Genomic DNA, 17541 nt, shown 5'->3' with positions numbered 1-17541 from the left:
TCTAGAATAGATTATCAAGCAGGGGGTGATTTTAGGGAGCATGCCAACAAAGCGCTCTATTTAGCCAGGAATGTTCAGGAGCAACATCAAGAGCACCCGATCTTGAGCTGCTTTTCTGTGGTACGCGCTTGGAGCACCACCAACTCTCTGTTCCCTTTCCAGCCTGTGTATGGATCCCCTCTGGATCTGGATTGATATGATAGGTTATTTATAACGTGCTTAATACCCAGAGATTTCTAAGCGTGGACCGGGGGATTGAACTTGTGGTGCTCCGTGGAACATTTGGTGCTCCGTGACATCTTGCTTCCAAGGTGAGCACGTTGCCCCTGAGCTATCCTCCCGAGACTAGGATTCTTCTGAGCGGGTATGCCTTCAGTATGCATGAGAAAAAGGGGCATTGGACCCCTCATTCTCGGTGAAAGGCCACTGTATGTCACAAACAGACAATCCTAAGGACTTGGAATTCCTTAATCCTGTCGATGGAGAATTTATATGATTTGATATTGATTTTGTAGATTTGTATAGCCCGTACCCCAAGGAGGGGTCCCGGCAGAAACCTGCATCTGGGCGCAGATGACAATTAAACAAATGAAAATATAGAAATTAAAAAACATACACAAATTTGATGATGTTATATGAATAAATAAGTCTTCAGTTGCTTCCTAAATGTACTCAGGGATTCACGTTTTCAAAGGTTATCAGGGAGTGAGTTCCTGGATCGAGGGTCCACAATGCATAATATATATATATATATATGATACGTACAGTCAGGGATTGCTGGGAGGGTGGCAGACAAAGGAGGGCATGGGAGATTACCTTCCCCCTCTCAATCTAATGCTCAGTGGGGCACAGATCTCACCTTGCTCTTTCTGCTTGTAGGAGAGACTGCTATTGCTACGGTCTGGGGATGCAGTGATTGGTGGGGTGGTCAGGTTCCAAGTCCCTGCCAGTGTTGCAGCATCAGGACTCTGTAGGGACGCAGGCTTTATCTGCAATGGTATGTGTGCATGAGCTGTGGGGTAGTGCTGGAATGTGGCACCTGGGGGGCTTGAGGGTTCCAGGGATGCAGAATGGGAACCCTAACTAGAAAGATGTTCTTACCGCTCGCTCCAGCTCTAACTTCCACATCTGTATCTGCAACAATAAAAGTAACTTCCATTTTCTACTTACCTGGTCTAGCCTCTTCCCTGAGTGATCACTGCCTTGCCTGGGGCCGCAGATACTTCAGACAGGAGGCCGCCTGTAGCGCGATCACGCCGCTAATCGAGCCAGTTGCTGAAACTGCACAATGCTCCGTAATCCTCCTGACAGAGTGCAGTTACTAAGTGGGCATGCGCCAGCAGCCAATTAAACAGATGCTTCAGATGTGATGAGTACAAAACAGTATAGTAATGGCTGGAAGCATCTGATAAATCATAACCATTTACTTTTTACTGTGCAAGTCTGTATCCTGCCATGCTACACCTCACTGATAATGCCCAAGGAATTAGGCTGAGCCATTGGTGATGTCTCTTGCATAATGGGTTTATCCTATCACTATGGGCTGGACTAGAGTGGGGCCAAGTGTTACGTTACGTACTGGCCAATATCCTTGGTTGCTAGGAAAACACTGGTGCTGAACAGGAAAGCACAATTCTTAACTTACCTAATAATACATGGATTGATCATTGTCCATGTGCGGCCTAGTTGTTCTTAACTGTGAACTGTGACTCAAGCTCCAACGCACCGCACCCCTTCCGGGTCAGCACAGAGTTCCTGGTTAACATGGATGCATTCAAACTCTGCGACATGTTGCAACTGCAGGAGCTGTCCTGTTCCATGTTGGATACCAAAGCCGGTCACTCCTTCCCCATTTCCTGTTGTTCCCTTTTCCCTTATCGCTGTCCCTCTTCAGCTTCCCTGGCTATGTTCTGTCTCCTTGAACTGATGCTTCCCTACCCTCCTTGGCTGCCTGGGCCTGTGCTTCTTTAGAGCACTCTTCAGGGCTAGCCCGCTTTATCTCCCAGCTCTGTTGAGCCTGCACCTCTGCTCAGTATGCTTGAGATACTGCTGCCTGTCTTGTCGGATCAGTATTCCACCTTCCTGGAAATCTGTTCTCATCAGCGGAGCGAGAACCTTCTATCCATTTCAGTGAGAGGTTCTCCTGTCCTGGTGTTTTTCCTTCACTACTTGGCTCCTCCTTCCAGTTGGCCCCAGTCTACCAGTCAAAGGAGCGGCATCTCTAAGAGACAGACTACATCGCTCTGAACCCTGTGCACATCACCTCCATAGGTAAGGCCTGTCGCTGACACCAGCTTGATTTGCACATGATCTTTCCCCTTTTGCAATGGCATTGCAGGCTGAAAAAAGATGGTTTGGCGGGCTGACCAAACCAATGGCGGTCATCATGATTCATTCAAAACCATGAAGCCATCTCTTTCCACTTCTGTTCAGATATGATACAGGATATACATGCTACACATATATGAATGATGACTGAGACAATGTTAACATCCATGCCGGGGCTGCGATTGAAGATGATTAAAGACTTTGAGTGGAAGGGGGAAGCTGATGCTGGCTGGCTTGGTGGTTCTCCGGGGAGGGTGCATTATTGAGCGTGTGTGCGTTGCTTCCGCTCTTTTTTACCCATCACCATCTCTGGTCTGTTTCACATGCCTCTTCCTAAGTCCGTTTTCTCTTTTCTGTCACACCTCATCCTGCATCTGTAGCAGGAGGAGTGATGGGCCAAGGCATCTGTCCGGTTTAGGGGGATGGAAACAATGGAGTTGTTGGGAAGACAGGCTCTACTGAGCTGTCCTAGCTCCTGTGTTGGTGAATAGTGACAATGTGGACTAGCTGAATCTGCTGGTAGGGGACGGGGGGGGGGCGGGTTACATCTAACTCCTGTGACACTACCTCATGGGGAGGTGTTAGTGATGGCCACCCCTGTTACACATTTTCTGGATTTTTAGAAGGTTGGGTAGCCTTGCAAAAATGATGGCATTCAGAGTTCCGCAAGTAGTGGTATCCTTCAGGGTAGAAGGCCATGATGGACATGGTACATCATCGGTTCTACGTTATTTCGGCGAACAAAATTTCATCGTGGGACATTTCATCGCCAGAACACTCATTGCCAAAAACCCTGTTGTTTTTTGTTTTTTTTATTTCTGGGGAGGTTCCCCCAGGCCTCCCCCCCTACTTTAATAATCATACCTCAACCCCTACAAAACACCCCCCAAATGTTTGGAAGTACGGTAATGGGTGGCCAGGTTACACACAGTTTAGGGGTATTGGAATATATCAGGGCCCTTGCGATACGGTGAAACAAGTCCATTGCGTCTTCAGATAAATCTCTGAAATGCATGTATGTGGGAAAGGGGCCCCAACATTCTCAGCGTGCTGAGATAAGCAAAAAACAAAATGATTACAAAAGGCAAAGCGACACATTCATCAGAAAATACTTCCAGTGAAAGCAACACAGAGAACGCTGACATCTCCGATCATGGGAGTCAGAAGAAAGTGTGCTGTGAAACTCACCAGGAATCTCAGTGTTATGAACAGGAGTGGACAGTGGCCACGCCTTCCATCCACTTTTCTCTTATTTCTTACCATTCTCATGCTTATAGTCCCACTAGGCCTGCGGGGGTTACACAGCTCGTAAGCCCTTTAAGCACACCACTGACTACATTACTGGACAGCTGCCTAGGATGGGAAAACTTCTAAAGCAGGACATCCTCTTATTCAATGGAGATCCGATTTTAAAATGGAGACCTACCCTGTCCCAAAAAAGATGACAGAGGAGGAAGATGTCCACGAAGACAGATGTAATACCAATGGGTCTTTGAACCCACAGGGGGTCTGCATAAATAGGTAGAAACAGAAGAACCACACATTTAGTGGGAAAAACATTCATTACCTACGCAAAGGCAAACTAATAATGTATCCACCAAATGGACAATGTAGCAAGATTTAGAAAATGATGTGTTACTAACCCGACCAGGTCTTGGCAATACTCAGACTCCTCAGTTCATGGCAGCGAAGAGAGGAACAGAAAAGGAAAATAAATAAGACACGCAGTCTGGGATCTAGGGAAATCCCCAAATAGTACCTGGTGGGGAAGATGCGAGGAGGAAGACGCTGACCAAGAGGATAAACAGACTATTGATTATATCAAATTATTGAAACCCTAGAAGGAAGGACAAAATGTCTAAGCATCCATACAAACTTCCGAGGAGGACTGAGAAAGGGGCTCGGCCAAAAGATCAAACCCGATTCAATAAATGCAGGCCGACTGAGAGAAGAAAGGACATGAACACAGGTAACAACAATCAAACTCCTCCACAAGCAACAGCAGACTTCGGCACTTCCCCAGCAGAAAAGGAAACATCTAAGGCCACAAAAAGCATAATAATGGATGTGGTCAGTATCGTTAAGAGTCATTTACAAGCTCAAAAACATGAACAGGGAAATGCAGGATAACCACACATCGGTGAGAAAAGACTTAAGGGATACGAAAGAGGGCACTACAGAGATTAAGCCGAGTCACAAATAGTTGCCAAAACAAATTTGTGTACTGGAAACATGTAGCCTGGAAACTAAAACCCGGCTAGTTGGCCATGAAAACTTTATACATAGTCACGCTAAATTGAACACAAAGGTTTAATAACAAGAACACCGAACCCGAACAGCCAACCTGTGTTTTTTTGGTGTTCCATAATCCATGGCCCAGGAGTCTCCAATGAATCCCATATGATCACATTTATTGAAACAACCTTGCTTCCCCAAGACCCTGGGATTAACTGGGCAACCACAGTCTGAAGGATACATGGAGATCTGGTCCCGGAAAGCCCAAGGAAGGGTAAATATGGTAAAACATTCTTATCTCCTTCCTGGTGAAGGAACAGCTTTTATGTGAATCTTGGGAATTTGCCAAGATATCTCTCTGATTAGGCCAGGAAAAGGTGGGTGCTTCAACAACAACTGAGTGACTTTAAAGCTAGAGGGGAACAGGTTTCATGTTCAATTGCACCACCCCACAAAGTTGAGATCACTGTTAAAGGGGACACAATAACCTTTCATGATCTGGACGAAACCACCACATGGCCTAAAAACCTCAGTGGGAATAACGAGCGGCTAGAGGGAGGAAAAGAGAATGGTGGTTGCAGCGGGCAAGAAAGTAACATCGAACTACAAAAAACAGTCTGCGCAATGCATTATTTCAGAACGAGAGCAACACATGCATCACTCACCATATCATTAGGCTGATTTAAAAATGGGAAGAGTGGGAGCATCGACTGCAGGTGTCATCCGACTGTACATGTCCCTATCAAAGATAGGCATCAATGGGCCGTGTGTGGTAAATGGGATAACACAAAGATGGGGGGACTACACTTAAGGTGTAGGATGAAACCAAAGAAAAAATGAAAAAAGCTGCATCCTCCCAGCTATGATGGAATACAAATTACTCGCAAAATCTCTAGTTGGCCAAACACTCTGGGTTGAGAAAAATGCCTGATAGGACTACGTCCCTCTACGTGGAACATATGTGGTCTCGTGCCACACTTGAAGAGAAATCTCTTCCAACTGCCCAGGGTGGGGATGCTTGTGGTCTCGTGCAAAAGGGATGTGACCTAGCAGTTCGGGCTGGACTTCCCCTTTTGGGGTGGGGCCAGGCCTGATTTGCATATGGTCTTTCCCCTTCTGTAATGGCTTGGCAGGCGAAGAACGATGGTCTGGAGGGTTGCCCCGAGCAATGCCAGTGGTTAAGATTCAGTCTAAACCTTCCAGCCATCACCTCTTTGTTTTTGCTTTGTCACCCCGAGTGGGACGGGTATGCCCAGACGTGGGTCCCGTGCCTGCTGGGCCTAGAGACCCAAGCTACTCCTCACTGATGAGCCCCAACAAGGGTGAAACATGTTTGGGGATGCTTGTGGTCTCGTGCAGAAGGGATGTGACCTAGCAGTTCGGGCTGGACTTCCCCTTTTGGGGTGGGGCCAGGCCTGATTTGCATATGGTCTTTCCCCTTCTGTAATGGCTTGGCAGGCGAAGAACGATGGTCTGGAGGGTTGCCCCGAGCAATGCCAGTGGTTAAGATTCAGTCTAAAGCTTCCAGCCATCACCTCTTTGTTTTTGCTTTGTCACCCCGAGTGGGACGGGTATGCCCAGACGTGGGTCCCATGCCTGCTGGGCCTAGAGACCCAAGCTACTCCTCACTGATGAGCCCCAACAAGGGTGAAACATGTTTGGGGATGCTTGTGGTCTCGTGCAGAAGGGATGTGACCTAGCAGCTCGGGCTGGACTTCCCCTTTTGGGGTGGGGTCAGGCCTGATTTGCATATGGTCTTTCCCCTTCTGTAATGGCTTGGCAGGCGAAGAACGATGGTCTGGAGGGTTGCCCCGAGCAATGCCAGTGGTTAAGATTCAGTCTAAACCTTCCAGCCATCACCTCTTTGTTTTTGCTTTGTCACCCCAAGTGGGACGGGTATGCCCAGACGTGGGTCCCGTGCCTGCTGGGCCTAGAGACCCAAGCTACTCCTCACTGATGAGCCCCAACAAGGGTGAAACATGTTTGGGGATGCTTGTGGTCTCGTGCAGAAGGGATGTGACCTAGCAGTTCGGGCTGGACTTCCCCTTTTGGGGTGGGGCCAGGCCTGATTTGCATATGGTCTTTCCCCTTCTGTAATGGCTTGGCAGGCAAAGAACGATGGTCTGGAGGGTTGCCCCGAGCAATGCCAGTGGTTAAGATTCAGTCTAAACCTTCCAGCCATCACCTCTTTGTTTTTGCTTTGTAATAGAAGCCGTACCTGATGGCATGTCCTGAGAACTGCGCCAATTCTTTGGAAATAGGATCATTGAGGTTTTGGCTGAATTGTGCAGTGAGGTGCAGGAGAACAGAAGGGTCCAAATTCATGAAGAGAAGACAATATTAGTAAATATCTAAGGAAAGTAAAGAGAAAAGCCAATTGTTAATCATGTAGAACAATTTCCCTACTAAATGATAACACCAAGACCCTTTCCAAAGACTTAGCTAATTGGGTGTTCATTAATAGGTTTAATTACACATCCCGACCAACAAGGAGTGATACTAGTCCTTTGATAGCTATACATACAATCGATTTATTAGCTATTGTAAAATTGGCAGAAAGCAGTTTGAAAGGTTTTGGGGTCTTGGCAAATATTGATGCTGATAAATCAGGTACACTGGCCATGTACAAACATTTGTGAAGCACCATTTCTGTACATGATGAACAGTGCGCGCGAGTTAGCATCTTAAGTTAGCATCTTTAGAGGTAGCAAGCAGCAGTACCCACTAGTGTCCCATTTTGCCATCGGTATGAAGCCATCTGCAGATATCATGCGTAGAACAAATGAAATTCCGCCATTCACTTTTTTAGGATTTAACTGAAAATGTTTTGGGATGGGGCCGACCTGCTGATCCTTACATTGGACTTAGATACAGCAGTTGGTAAACTATCTAACATTGCTCAATAATTTGCTGTAATATCATGGTGTAGCCTAATTATGTTGAACTCTGAAGCTGCCTTCTAGAAATATCAAACAAATTGCATAAGTCAGTTATGTAAAAACGAGATATTGGGGGGAAAAAACTCCTGTATATTAACTATAAATAACTGTTTATGGAGGGTTCGAAATTACTAAGATCAATGAAATATGTCCCCCTCTTGACAAAAGAAAAAATATATTACATTAAACTTAATATATTACTAAAATGTTCTTTTGTATTTCAGCAATTACCCAAATACATCCCCCAAAAACCTTCCAAAATTGTAGACATGTGTCAGGTAGTTTGCATAGTCCAACAAGAAAGCTTGCATGTCTGGGTATGTGTAAACGATATTAGCACATGGAGATTGTTATTGACCTCCTTTCAGCCAATTGCTGTCAACAACTGCTGGTATTGCATGCATTCTGTCTTCAGAAGCAGAACAATGTAATTTCCAGCCAGGTTTCTTTTCAGCAAGATACTTCCTCTCTGGGAGGAACTTCTTTTGTTGCTGCAGCAAAAAGAGAAAGCTAAAACATTGGAAAATGCTTTCACTTTCTTATGGAAAAACTATTTACCTTTACATTACACCTAGGGCCTGCTCATGGAAAACCGGTTCTGGTTCAACCAGGTTGCAATTAAAATGCTTAACTTTTGAAGACAACTAAGTTATTTAAATGCTACTAAATAAAACCATATTTAATTGACCAAATCAATGTATCTTTTTATTTTAATTAACACTTAACGTAGCATTTTTTACTTTGTCACCCAATCTCAAAAACATGTATTGCTACTACTGCAGTGTGCTAATAGCCTTACAGACCTCGCAATGGTCATTATTGCTGGGAATAATGGCCCTCCTCTCATGTTAATGCCCTCGGCCTCTCCACAGGCCATAATTTGACAGCGGATCATTATCCCTTGAGAATAAACCCTGCCTCAGTCTATAAGGCTATAGAATGTCTTGGGAAACCCCTGAATTCCTTGACGAGATTTAGCTGAGTACCATTCATTTAAAAAAGCGTAACTCGAGGCCCCTGCATACACTGAAGAATCTCTAAATGACATGCCACGATTCAGTGCACCTAAAATGATTGTCAGACTCAGGTAAAGTGCGGCTCAATGTCAAAGAATATTTAGAAACGTCAGTAATAACTAGATATACACCAATTGAGGCTGTGAGGTCAGCTAAAGATACACCAGCCAAGAGTCAGTAAGGTTAGGGGGAGGGAAAACATACATGCAGGGAAATACAGACGGTTTAGTGGGCATGTGGAATGTAAAATCTTGAGAGGTATATCATTGAAATGTGAAAATATACGGTCATACTTGGCCGCACTCCCATTGGCCTGCAGAGATCGTTGGCCGCTTTGGCAGAATTTGTTCAGGCTAACGGTCTCTGGGTTAATAGCGCTGAAACAGAGATAATGAGGTTTGGTAAGAAAAAGAAGCAGAGTCCTCACTTCAACTAGCGCTGCAAGGGACAGTCACTAGAAGTAGTAGGCAGATATTTGTACCTAGGAATTCGTATTTGGAATAACCCAACCCTTCATATGTTTGGTGATCATGTACAAACCAAAACTATGAAGAAAGGCGCAGAGTTCTGGGCAGAGTTCAGTCTGCTTCACTCCCTACAGCGTTTGCGATCTTAGAGGAGCTGCAGCTACAGAGTGAAAGCCCTTGGAGTGAAGTCCTGTGGTAGCGGTGGTAGTTGTTGCTTTAACTTGAGACTCCACCTTTAAAAGTTGACTCTGGGCACCCAGTGCCACGCGGAGTTCAGCCTACTTCAGTCCGCTTCGGCTGCTGAGGCCCTGGAGTCACTCCCTACGATGGTAGATGTTTCGGGTCCGCTGACCCGACAAAAGCTCCTGCAGCATCGACGGCGACTGGGAAATGAGCAGTCTCAAGTTTTTGCAGCCTAGGTAAGCCCTTCTAAAGAACGAACTGCTGAAAACATGGCTGCTACTGGTTCTCCTGTGTCGTCTCTGCTGGCTGATTTGAACTTACTCCACGACTTACCAGGATGTGAAATTTCAACAAAAAGTTACTTCCCCATGAAATTCCAGTGTGATAAATGTTGCAGAGGGAAAGGTACGACTGCACTCGGTTGTCGTAAATACCGACCTGGCCCAGTCTCTGGTTGACATCACGGTTATTTCACATCGATTAAGATAACTGTCATAATGGTCATAATGGACATTTTTTTGTTAGCTAACTGCACAAGAATTACACAGAAAACGGTATTATTCACGCAGAATCGTGCAACAGCCTTTACCTTTCCTGCACGCCCAAGTGTTGGGACCCGCGAGTTAGAACATTCAGCAATCAAGGCAACCAATTCCTACTACCCCAGTTCCCGGAAGACTACACTGCAGGGAATCCATTGAGAACGACTATAATGGGACAGTGAATGCACGGTCTGACCAGCATGAGTACACCCAAGCCGTGATTTGTAGGGAACATGACGTTCCAAATTAACCTGAAGGAGAAAACATTGATGAAAATGGTCTACAAGACGCGGCATGTATCTTACCTGCAATGAAAAGCTCGATGACACCAGTTATGCCGAACTATAAACAACAAAATGTAACTACCTTCGACCCAGAAGCGCGTGAGGCTTGTTTAACTGAGCGTCTAAATACGGATTTTTTTGTGCTGCGCGATCGGTTAAATGAAAGTAGTTTTACAACAAATGGCTATATGCCTGTAAGACCCAAAGAAGGGTTGCCTCACGATCCTCTTGTGACACAAAAACATGTCTCAGCACCAACGTGCACATGCAAAGAGATGACGAGAACGCCGCAAATAAAGTTGGCTGCCACCATGATGCCTGCCAATAAACCCAGTTCGGCACGAAAAACTTCAGTCTCCATAAAGACAAAAGCCACTGGTGCCTGTCGTTTCGACAGCTTCCTACAAAGTAGCCTTTCTTTGGAGCCTAATACAAATTTCCATTCAACAGCGGCGCCTAACTTGGATATCGACAGTGGCATAAACAACAAAAGCAATTTGTCAATTGCCGCTTGTATTCAAATACATAATAATGTATTAGCAAGACTCTTCATGAGACATTGAAAGATCAAGGGTCGCTGTTAGCCACCCTCAACTCAAAACATTCCTCGCTAGAAAACTTTACTCTAAAGCTGCAACAACGACTCGATGGGGAAGCTGAACAATCAGCGAAATGGCAAAGTCGCTTAAGTGATCTGGCATTGCATGAACTGGTGGAAAAATCTGACCTGATAGAAGCAGTCTTGGAATGCACAAGAAGGATGAGACACATCTTTAAGAGCTCCTCAGAGGTGCCACCTTTGCTCTGTACTAATAAAAATCACCAGCAAAATTGTGCATCAGAAGACGTCAGTACTAGGTAGGAGAAATTGACTTCAGCTTCCATTGTTGACGGAAATCCCACAGGCCGTAAGAACGATGCTGCAGACACAGTTGTGTTAATCACTGAGGAACGTGGGCAAGTCAAATCACTCTTAAAAAAAGTATTGATTCGACTTCTTTGGACACAAGCTCCAACGCCTTGCCATCTACAGCTCTGAAGATTGCAGAAGAATCAAGTAGAAACGTCGATGCTGTTGGGGCTCTTACTTCAGCTCATGACGTTGTTCGTGTAGGATCTGATTCTAACAACCAAGATTCTATGTCTCTTTCTAAGGCAATCCAAATTCCATCATTTGGAATATTCTCAGGCACGTCGAAAACTTTGGTTAACTTAAAGAAAATCTAAAAGATTACCAAAATCAAGGAAGGACAAGATGCAGGTCGGCCCAAAGTCTCGATCTAACAACTCAAAAAATGTTATAATATATCTATCAACTCCCCCACAACTTGGAATATTCGAACATCTGCAAAAAACCAGCTCAACAAGCTAAAATTAAAGGCAGTGGTATAATTACCAGCCTAGTGGCCCATCCTCCATCTAATACAAATAACCCAAATAAAAGATCGAGAGTTGATTTTGAGGACACAGATACTCGTGATTCTTCATCCTCTGTTGATTTATGTGGTCTGTCTACCTATTCAGTCACTGAAGAATATGAATCCGTTGTCGATGAAACAGCAGATATAGACTCAAGCACGGACAATCTTCAATCAGTCCACGCGGCCAGACAACAGAAAACTGCATCCAGGACCTTGGTAGACACTCTGAAAGGTGAAGTTGATTCAGGTTCAAACTTTGACAATGAATTTGAATACAAAATTGACAACAGCACAATTACAAAAAAAAGGGGCTCGGTCAGTCCCTCAAACTCCATACTTGAAGAAAGCCGGACCCTCATTTATTGTAAATTAAAACTTGAAAATATTCTTCTGGATAAAAACGATATGAATCTGAATAGACGGAATACAATTAAATTGCTACACTGCATTCCTTCCTTCAGAGGATATCTCAATCGTGGAATACGCCTTCGAAACCCGTTCTGATTGGGTATTATTCCTGCATATCAAAACTCAATGAATTATAAAAACTTTAAGAGAGGCAAAAGTCGAGTTGCTATTCTTTGATTTTCAACTCTTTTCAGTAATTGAAGGAAATTACATTCATTGAATGAATTCCAAACAAGCTGATGAATTTCAGTTTTCAAATGAACACAGGTGAAGCAAGCTGCGGAATCCTAAGAAACCAAAGTACCCAGAGAATAAGATACCAGTTCTGCACCAATGCTTGCAAAACAAATAGAGAATAAGATGCCAGTTCTGCACCAATGCTTGCAAAACAAATCTTCCAGTGCTTCTAAACAACAAATATCAGACATTAGCTAAAATTCGAACAACAAGAAGACCTATATTCATTGATTTCCTGTAATACACACAGGTTTAAGCACTTATTTTAAGAATACCGTCTTGATATCCAGGATACCTTTGTGATCTGCCTCCAGGAAACTTGGCTCTGAGAAGTTCTAATTCGAGATGTTTACTTAATTCTGTTAAATGCAGCCAGGAAAAATCATACAGGTCGTCCATATTCTGGCGTATCAACAATGATAAAGATTATCAATGGCTGGAAACTGGTCAAAGCGGTCCTTACACATTTATTTGTACAAGCTAAAATCATGCAATATACAGCATTAGACTTCAATCTGAGTAAACAACTACTCATAGTAAACACATATTGGAACTCAGCGATGATCTCTTCTGGAAAGTTTATAAAGTTTGTGACTGCCATCATAGACGACTGTATGACCAATTACGAAGTCCCCACTATTATCATCTGTGGTGATATGAATTTTTCATGGTTTGATTCTGACAGGAATCTAATAGCCTGTGATAGAAATCACTTAATACAGAAATCAAACCAGGGTCAGCTTTGCAACTTAAAATGAGGAACTGTTCCATGTTAAATGGTCAGACACAAGGTGACATTCCTCCTGCTTATACGTGGCATCGGAACCAGACTCATAAGACACTGGATTATGTGTGGGCCTCAAAAAATCTTCTACCAAGAATTAATCTGCTGACAACTTTGAAGCTAATTAACAGTGATCATGATGCCCTCAAGGTACATGCCAGTGATGTAGCAATCAAACAAGGGGGCAAAAGACTGTGGATTAATAAACAACAAATCAAATTGCCAACTTAACCACAAACATCTTCTCAATGGCGGCACCTTTGTCTACTCAAGTAAATTATGCACCGCTTCTCACACAATTTAGAACTGGGAAATGCGAAGGTAAAATCACTTTGCAAATCATCAAGTACCCCTTTAGTATGAAGATCAGTGAAGCAAAAAAGGCCCTACATAAAACTTCTAAAACAATTGGCTCCGGCCAACATACTCGAAGACATAAGGAAAAGACGACAGAAATACCAGAACTGGATAACATCCTTCTGTCAAATCCGTGATCAAGAAAGAGCAGAAGTAATCATGAGTCTAATCGCCAAACATAACACCAGATATATTTGGGCAATAATAAATGAGGGATCATTGAATCAAAATGCTACAATGGCAAATGGAGTAAACTCTTACCAATAGGTATATCACTTTGCTCAGATATTTCAAAATCCAACCATGGTGGTAATACTAAGTGAGATTGAGAATCCAACGACATGAGATGTCTGTGAGTCAGAGGCCCCTATTCTCCTGGCAATTGGAAAATTGAAATCCTCACGTGCGGCCGGACCAGACGGCCTCACAAACATCATGTTAAAATCTAACAAAATGCACCGGTCATTATTTATAGAAGCGCTTTTCCAAAGAATTGCAATAACAAAGGAACTTCCAGTGTCTTGGACCACGGCTATTGGTGTACCAATTTTCAAGAAGGGCAATCGGGACGATCCTTCCAATTATCACCTGATTGCCCTTCTTGACACCATTGGGAAGATCTTCGCAACATTTCTTCAAGAAAAATTGCCAATGTGGGCAACTGGTGCTGGAATTTTCGATCCTCGACAAACTGGATTTACACGTGGTGTTGGCAGCGAACTAAATCTAATTTTATTAAACATCCTAAAATTTGAAGCGCTAAAAGGGACGACAAAGCTATTTCTTGCATTTCTAGACTTGAAGCAAGCTTTCAACAGCATAAATAGATCCATGCTATGGCAGAATTTACAGATCTATTCATGCCCGGTTGACCTACTCCAGATCTCACAGACAATATCCCGACAACGAAAGGCGTAAAACAGGGCTGCCCACTAGTGGCATTACTATTTAAACTTTTAATTGCGATCTACCGAATGCCTTGAGAGCAACAAAATCCTTTCCGCCCGAATAAATGGCCAGCAAATAAGATCCTAACTTGTGCTGATGTTGACAACGACACAGTCCAGTTTAATCCTCAAGGCGCAAAAAAAGTTGAAAAGGTGGAATTGGATTCAAAATAACGAAAATCATAATAAACTGGTATCCTCATTCTTTCTGGGAATTGCATCCTGCGGAATTGACTAGTGACCTCAGTATTTAACAAAATGTCCATTGCGTCACCACAGAGACCAGTTTTTCGGACTAAGATTGAATTTATATAAAACTAAAGAAATTTTGTTTCTATAACATGACAAAGGAACTCTCAATAACTTATTCAGATATTGTAAGGTCTCATTCGAATCATCTAAGCATTTAATTACGGAATGTTTGGAATTAAAGCCACAATGAGCAACGCACCATTGTGTAAATTCGCCCCACTTAGTAGAAAAATGGAGGAATGGAGGTTTTTGATGCTAGGGGGAAAAAACAACAAGTTAACTTGTGCTGTTGTTAACTTTATGGACGCAATTGTCATGACCTTGTCCCCCTCAAAGGGGCACGGGCCCTGGCGAACCCTATTGGGACCTCCTCGGATGCCCTGGAGCCAGTCCTGACGCTGCTGTTATAGGAGACGCTCACTGGGACAGGCTTCCTATGGCCGATGGGTAAGCATGGCCGCCCCCATGTGGAATACTAGAGAACTGTATGCTGCGGTCTAGCTTTCAGGGTGGGGCCGCCCCAAAGGCACCTGGGACAATACCTAGCTATTTAAACCACGCCCGATCAAGAGCACGCGCTTTGCATTATTCTGCCTTGCAGCGTGATGCTCATCCTGCTCAGCATCCTTACCTGCGCAGCTTATCCATCGTCTTCGGAGCCTACCCAGGCCTGGCCATCACCATACTCACCAGTTCTGCAGCATCCTCCGACCTCGGAGCACCAAGGCAAGTCCATCGCCATACTCACCAGTTCTGCAGCATCCTCCGACCTCGGAGCACCAAGGCAAGTTCATCGCCATACTCACCAGTTCTGCAGCATCCTCCGACCTCAGAGCAGCCAAGGCAAGTCCATCGCCATACTCACCAGTTCTGCAGCATCCTCTGACCTCGGAGCACCAAGGCAAGTCCATCGCCATACTCACCAGTTCTGCAGCATCCTCCGACCTCGGAGCACCAAGGCAAGTTCATCGCCATACTCACCAGTTCTGCAGCATCCTCCGACCTCGGAGCAGCCAAGGCAAGTCCATCGCCATACTCACCAGTTCTGCAGCATCCACCGATCTCGGAGCAACCAAGGCAAGTCCATCACCTCTAGTCGCCGAGGTCTGCAAGACAAGTAGGCAGTTTAGTCATTTGCTAGGACGCTTCCAGCGCCGCAAGGCGACTCTGCTTAACTGCTTGAACAGTCTTCAGCTTTCTTCGCGACCTCCACCACCTGCGACTAAGACAAGAGTTAACTCATGCCAAAGACTTATTCTCATCAATAAAGACTTTACATTAAGACTTACCTGGAGAAGGAGTTGCAGCCGGTCTGAACTCCGGCCCACGCCGGTGAAGTAACTCAGCGGTACGGGCCAAAATCGACGCACCCCTGCCCCGAGTGGCAGGAAGGAGAGCACATCGTTAATATCAAAAAGGTGAGAACCGTCCTTAGGGGACCTGAACTGGAACGCGGGAGGCAGGCGACCTTGTAGGAAATTATCTAAGCTGCCCCTCCTGTCTTCTAGAGCCGAATCTGCTTATCCAGAGGTTCCGGACGAGAGAGGAATACGGAAGAGTCCTCAGGAGTGTGTCTGGAGACGCCTCCCGTGGGAAAGAACAGGTGAGCGTTACAGAACGCGAAGCCCTAACACATAAACCCACCTGGGCGTCTATTATGGAAATGTCAGAAACTGACCAGCTGGCCCAATTATTGGTGCAATTGTGTGCAGAAGTCCATTCCGCGCGTCAGGAGACTAATGCATTGCGAAGAGAAGTGATTGTCGCCAAGGAAAGGACAGATGACCTTGGAAGACAACTCCTCCAGTCACAGGCTGGACAAGCCCAGTTACCCGGAGTAAGTCCCTCCACTTTGACTACCGCGAACAGTCCTGTTCAGATTAACTTTCCAGGGACTGTTCCACTGGCTTCTCCGGAACGGTTTGCGGGGGACCCCCAGCAGATATGCTGCTTTCATGAATCAATGCCGCCTCCATTTTTTGTGTAGGCTGGGGGCGTTTCCCACGGACCAAGCACATGTGACTTTCGTACTATCGTACCTAAGTGGGAGTGCGGCCGATTGGTCGGTTCCAATCATCAGTTGAGACGACCCTCTGTTGCGAGACTTTGAGGGGTTCCAACGGGAACTAGAGAAACTTTTCGCTCAACGCCACCATGGGCAAGCCCTGGATAACGAACTTTTGTCGCTCCGCCAAGGGAGTCAATACCTGCTAACCTACATAGCAACCTTCAATCGACTGCTGGTCGAAACGGACTGGCCTGAGGATAAATGGACCATGTTGTTTTATCGGGGTCTCTGTGGGGAGCTAAAAGACGTTTTGGCCCATGTGGTGGATCGACCCCAGGATTGCGCCAAATTCATCGGTTTGGTGGTTCAATTGGACCGTCACCTGCAGGATAGGAAGAATGATCGAGGAAGGTCAGATTCACGTCCCTTGTTTGTCCATCCCAAGGAGCACATCCCACGGGGCTCTGATAGAACCAGTGAACCAATGCAGATAGGCGGAGTTAGGCCCCCTTTAATCAAGGCCAAAAGGGAAAAAAAGAAGGAGTTGCAACTGTGCCTGTATTGCGGAAAAGGAGGGCATTTCCTAAAGGACTGTCCAGTCAAGCCCCCCAGGCGAGCAGTTGGTGCCACGGATAAGGAAACACCGGATGAAGAGTCGGGAAACGACCAAGCCCGGCAATTGTAGGGGTCAAATTGTCGGGTGCCACGGATAAGGAAATACCGGATGAAGAGTCGGGAAACGACCAAGCCCGGCAATTGTAGGGGTCAAATTGTCGAGGGAGGAAATCCAGTTTCAGACCTCCCATTTTGCACTACCAGTGATCATTATTCCTCACCAACAGCCGTCTGAGATGCACTCTTTAGAAGCATACTTAGAGAGCGGGGCAGTGGGGAACTATATTGATCTAAATCTCGCAGCAAAGATTGGCCTAGTCCTTTGCTCCAAGACAACCGCAGAGACCGTAACCACAGTTGATGGCACCGAAATCGCTTCCGTTCCAGTGTCAGAGCGCACTTCGGAACTCACCCTCCTGTGTGAAGATGGACATCGCGAAATCATAGCCTTTGACCTGATTAAAACTCCTCAGTTTGGGTTAATCCTGGGGATGCCATGGTTGGTGGCCCATATCCCC

The sequence above is a fragment of the Ambystoma mexicanum genome, chromosome 1p, assembly GCF_040938575.1.
Source record: "Ambystoma mexicanum isolate Mex_15411 chromosome 1p, UKY_AmexF1_1, whole genome shotgun sequence".
NCBI classification, from domain to species: domain Eukaryota; kingdom Metazoa; phylum Chordata; class Amphibia; order Caudata; family Ambystomatidae; genus Ambystoma; species Ambystoma mexicanum.
Note: the sequence above shows the minus strand (reverse complement) of the source record.